Source organism: Symphalangus syndactylus, chromosome 22 (assembly GCF_028878055.3).
Source record: "Symphalangus syndactylus isolate Jambi chromosome 22, NHGRI_mSymSyn1-v2.1_pri, whole genome shotgun sequence".
Classification (NCBI taxonomy): domain Eukaryota; kingdom Metazoa; phylum Chordata; class Mammalia; order Primates; family Hylobatidae; genus Symphalangus; species Symphalangus syndactylus.
Genome location: NC_072444.2, coordinates 52,383,641 through 52,389,476, shown reverse-complemented (window position 1 = coordinate 52,389,476; position 5,836 = coordinate 52,383,641). Strand labels below are relative to the sequence as shown.

Here is a 5,836-nt window from a genome sequence, read left to right as displayed (position 1 = left end):
TCTTTCAGCTATTAACTTAGCTCTAGCTGAGAGCAGGACCTGAGCAATGGCATTAAGGATGAGTAAATTTCAGAGAGAGGAAAATTGGAGTGCACCTACAAGTTAGGGAGTCCCCAAACCCACCCTCACCTTTGACACCAACTTCAAGTTCTGAGGTTCCCAAGATTTTGATCATTCACTAGAAGGACCCACAGAATTAACTGAAAACTGTACACTTAAAATTACAGTTGATATGCTGAAAGAATACAAATTAGAGTCAGCCAAGGGAAGAACACATGGGGCAGAGTTCAGGAGAGTTCCACATGCAGAGTTGTTCTCTCCCAGTGGAGCCATGAACAGCCAGCAACTGTTCTCACAGTACTCCTGAGAACTGTGTAACAATAAACACCAAATGCTACCAACTGGGGAAGTGCACCTGTGTCTTAGTGTCCAGAGTTTTTATTGGGGTTTGGTCATGAAGATATGGTTGATTATGTGACCATCAGGTACTGACCTTTAGTCTCCAGGCTTTCTGGGCATCAAGTTGATACTACATAGCCCAAAGTCCCCATTTTGGCCAAGACTCTCTTGTGGAAAAATAATCATATCTGTTTTAGTGTCTGCATTTGTTATAGCATTTATATCACAGATATAGGAGTCGTGTCAGTATGAACATGCCTAATATTTGGAGGCAGGCCCCAGTGTGAAGTAGGGTTAGATTTAAAGAAACAACTTTAGCTAGTTAGAAGGAATGACTTCAAAAGGTCTGTTATACAATATGCTGACTATTGTTAATGACAATGTATTGTATTTTGAAAATCACTGAGCGTGCATTTTTTTTTTTTTTTTTTTTTGAAGCAGAGTTTTCACTCTTGTTGTGCAGGCTGGAGTGCAATGGCACAATTTCATCTCATTGCAACCTCCACCTCCCAGATTCAAGCAATTCTCCTGCCTCAGCCTCCCAAGTAGCTGGGATTACAGGCATGCACCACCACGCCCGGCTAATTTTTTGTATTTAGTAGAGATGGGGTTTTATCATGTTGGTCAGGCTGGTCTTGAACTCCTGACCTCAGGTGATCCACCTGCCTCAGCCTCCCAAATTGCTGGGATTATAGGCATGAGCCACCTCGCCTGGCCCAGAGTAGACAAAAACGTCATACTATGTGAGATAACACATATGTTAATTAATGCAATTGAGCCATTCCACAATGTGTACATATTTCAAAACATCATGTTGTTCACAACAAATATATAAAATTTTTATTTTCAATTAAAATTAAATTTTAAAAAAGAAACAGCTTATCTATCTAGAAAGTCATTACATACATTTTCATATTTTTGCCCTGATATGATGACTTGTTCTACTACCATCTATATCTCATGATACACTTGTGCAGAGCTATTGTTTTGTTTTGGTTTTAGAGACAGGATCTCTGTTGCCCAGGCTGGAGTGCAGTGGTGTGATCACAGCTCACTGTAGTCTTGATCTCCCAAGCTCAAGCTCAAGTGATCCTCTCTCTTCAGCCTCCTAAGTAGCTGGGACTACAGGTGCACACAACCATACCTGACTAATTTTATTTTTCAGTTTTTTAGTTTTTGTAGAGACAGGATCTCACTATATTGCCCAGGCTGGTCTCTCAAACTCCTGGATTCAAGTGATCCTCCCACATTAGCCTCCCAAAATGCTGAGATTACAGTTGTGAGCCACCGTACCTGGCCAGAACTATTTAGCATAGCAATTAGATGACGATTAACGAAATCTAATGTTTCCTCAGGCCAGTCATTTTCCATCAGCATTATATCCTGAGGAGGCTTTCACTTAGTTTCCTGATATATTTGATCATCGACAGCAGTACCGTCATTAGACTTATGTACATAAGGGAACGAATCTTACCCATGATACCAGTGCTACACCGTATTGCAATATGCTTACAGATGTAACCTGAAAAGTAAGTCAAAAGATACAGGCATATTACTAAAATCTCACTCAGTCATTATCAATTTGGTCCAGGTCATGATCATATTATACGACCAAAATGTCTCCCAGAGCAATGCCACCGACTCAGGTTTGCAGGTTTGCATTCAACCTTGTCAGGTTCCCAAAAGCAGGAGTGGTCTTTGCAACACATGGCTTCATCCTTTCAGGCATTTGCATGAAGCTAAAAGACAATATCATCTTTATCAAGGCACCATTGTAATATTGGAACTCCCTTGTTGCATAAGCCATCTATTCATTCATTTACCCTCAGCTAGGATTCTTCCTTCTATCCAGTTATCATTGTTTTTCGTTTTGTTTGGTTTTGTTTTGTTTAAAAGAAAATAGGATGGAGTCTGTCTAAGATTTGCCCGGGCTAGTCTCAAACTCCTGGGTTCAAGGGATCCTGCCCCTTCAGCCTCTCAAAGTGCCGGGATTACAGGCATGAGCCACTGCACCCAGCCTATCATTGGTTTTTATCCAAACTTTTCTACCTTTGGAAGGGCTGTTAGTTTTAGTACTGTTCTGATACGCACTGCTGATAGCAATACTGGTCTAGCAGGTGCTTCTCTCTCAATTAACTTCCGTTTAATAGGGTGAGTTTACACACATACAGAACTAGTGGGCTATCTTGACCACTATGCAATAATATATCTGCATTCATCATCAAGACCAATTTTGCCAGATGGGCTGAAGGCACAGTCTATCCCATCAGGTGCTTGGGAATTCTGACATAAAAGTTCAAAAGTATAGTTACAGTTTCTTGCTCTTGCATCCAGTTGCAGCTCTGGTTCTGTGATCACTGAATCAGTTAGAAGGAAGAGTTAAAGTCATGCAGGGGAAAGAAAGTTGCAGTGATGTGAAGAAGAATTGTATGGTCATATTAGCATTGTCCTCCAACCCTTCTTCCTGGATGGCACCCCAGAAATGGTCTCTGCCAATGAGAGAGCTGACACACAGTAAATACGGAATAACGAATCCTTTCTTGTTCCTCTGTTGCTGAGGTCTTAGCTGATGATAGGAAAGATGCACCATTTGCCAAGAGTGTGTTTGTGCTGATCAGATGTTGGCCTCACCATTTATCTTTCTATAGTTATCCCCTAAGGCAGGCAAAGGCCTTCACTCCCATGGGAAGGAGAATGTCCAAGGGCAAGAAGTGGGGGGTTGTCATTCACCAGAGCAAAAAGCAATTCCTTAGGGAGGAAATGAGGCCTGAGTAGGGAAGAGATTCAGCCTCCTTTGATGTGGATTTTGAGTGGTCTAACTAGAGAGTTCCTAGGAGGTGAGGCTTAAGGATAGTGCAGCAGACAGAATAGCAGCCTCCCAAAGAAGTCCATGTTCTAATTCCTGAAACCTGTGTATCTGTGACCTTTTATGGCAAAAGGAACTTTGAAGATGTGATTCAGTTAAGGATCTTGAGATGGGAAATCATCCTGATGAGCCCATTTAATCAAAAGAGCCCTTTTAAGGGAAAGAAGGAGGCAGGAAAGTCAGAGTCTGAGACGGAGATGTAACAAAGGAAGCAGAACTCAGGGACAGAGGTTTGAAGATGCTGCACTGCTGTCTGTGAGGGTGGAGGAAGGGGCCACAAGCCAAGGAGTGCTGGCAGCCTCCAGTAGCCAGCAAAGGCAGGGAAACGGGTTCTCCCTTAGAGACTCCAGGAGGAACACAGCCCTGCTGATCCCTTGATTTTAGGACTTCAAACCCCCAAACTATAAGACAATAAACTTGTATTGTTTTAAACCACCACATTCGTAAGTAACGTACTACAGCAGGAACAAGAAACTCATACCAACAACATCAGCTGAGGAAGTCAGGAAGCAAGCTCCCCTGCATGACTATTTTCTTCTTTCTGTGGTCCCACAGGGTCTGTAAATAAAGAAAGCAAGACCAATTTTAGGACTGCTTAACCTGGAATCCATAGCCCACAGAAAAGATTTGAGGAATCCTCATACGCCATGAAATTGTAAAATTTTACGTGGCCGGTTTTGGTGAGAGATGGTCCAGGAATCCATGACTCCTGAAAGGTTAAGAACTACTCACCTTAACAAAGAGAAAAATCCAAGCCGAAAAAGAGCCCCACAGTCAATACGGAGAAGTGATGTCAGGAGTTAGATGAAAGAGAATACGGAATCTCTACATTCCAGGAGCAAGGTGAGGGGAAGATCTGGGTGGCTGGGTAAGCCTCAGGATGGTGACCAGGCTGAGCGTGATGGCGAAGGTGGCCTGCTCCTCTTTGGGGGTTGAGGATATGATCCTGGTTTAACAGAGATGCATAAACAAAAATAAAGAGAAATTCAGCTTCAGCCATTCTGAAAAAGGAGAATTTGCTTAATGTGCCCCACTATGCAGAATAATAGACACCCCAGCATTTGTAGGAAACATAGAAAAGTGGCTTATGGTCTTTGGTTTGCCTTTCACTCTTTTACTGTCCCAAGGCAAGTCTCTGGGCTGGATCCAGGGAGGCAGGACATTTGTACTCAGAAGTCATCCCAAGGAAGCCCTCCCAGCCACGGTTTCCCTAATCCCATTAGGACCACCCTTCAGGGATGTGGGCCAGCTCAGAGTCAGTGCAGAGCAAGTTACTGCTGTTGAAAACGGAGGCTCCCAAAAAGTTCCTGGCCATGAAAAGAAGGTCTTTTTCTTTGCCTATTAACTGCTAAATTATCATTTCATGACCTAAGAGTAAACAAACCAAAACCACATGTCCTTTTGTAATTCAAATGAATAGAATATTCCAGATTAGAGAAAATCATGCCTGAAGATAGAGAGATCTAAAATCCAGTGTGAAAAACTTCTAGTAATACCTGGTGGATCCCAGGATTCAGTGGAAAGGTCACTTCACCGGGTGTCTCTGTCTAGCACATACCCAGGCAATCTTGAAAAAGACGAAGATAGGTCACCCAGGGAAGTGACCACATTAGAATCTTCCAGTGTAGAGATCACAGGACTCCCAGGAGTGCGTGTGTTGAGGGGAGAGGGGAGATGGGCAAGTGCCACTAGCATTACTCAACCTCGGCCACTTGAGCAGTTGTTAATGCATAACCCTGACTCGATGGTTGTGTTAAACACATTCACAAAATGTCACTTAGCATGTTTCTAAAATAAAGACAAGTGAAGTATGTGTGAGTGAAGGGAGTGGGGGAAAAATGACGTGAAATATGTGAGAGGGGAGTGCGTGTGTCAGCTGCAGGAGTAAAAATGTGTTTTCTCCATTAAAAAAATAGTTTTTCCATAAAGTCACAAAAATGTTAGCTTGGAAATCTTGTCTGATGGACTCACTTAATGGGTTGGTGAGGACTCCTAAGTGCAAAGAGAAGAAGGGCTCTCTTAGGTCCATCAAGGGAAGGTGTTAATAGCCCAGCACTGGCTTTCTAACCCCAGGGCATTTGCACTGGCTGTTCTTGCTACCTTGACTGCTCTTCTGCAGCTATCCTCATACTCCATTCTCTTATTTCATTCAGGTCTCGGCTCACAGGTCCACTTATCAGAAAGGCCCTCCCTGACCACCCCCTCTAACACACACACAAGGGCAGTGAACAGTGTCTTGCAGGCAGTAGGCACTCAATTCATGTCTGCTGAAAGTTATTGACTGACCAGCTAAAGATGCTTCACTGTGGCGCCTTTCCAGGATACATGACAGTTGGAAACTCTAGCATCTTAACTTGACATCACCATGTGATAATATCTGCAAGACATCAAGATGGGAAGACACTGGCCTATATTCAAGGACTATATATCTAGTTGGTGATACAAGCATTGCAGACAGGAAACCAAGTTAACACAGCCTTACCCACTACACAAGCAAGATTCTGTAGGGATGATAGAAGACAATGCAATTATGGGATAGTTGGTACAGGTGGAAAATTCTGAAAGTTCAGA

General features: G+C 43.0%; 1 long non-coding RNA gene across 1 annotated transcript; it reads right to left on the bottom strand.

Annotated features, from left to right (window-relative positions):
* Positions 1 to 1,216: 1,216 nt before the first annotated feature.
* On the bottom strand, positions 1,217 to 4,381 carry LOC129472363 (uncharacterized). Its single transcript, XR_008653898.1, has 3 exons — positions 3,998 to 4,381; positions 3,747 to 3,823; positions 1,217 to 1,921 (listed from the first exon to the last, which is right to left on the bottom strand). It is a non-coding gene; the product is annotated as an uncharacterized lncRNA (long non-coding RNA).
* Between the last annotated feature and the right edge of the window lie 1,455 nt (positions 4,382 to 5,836).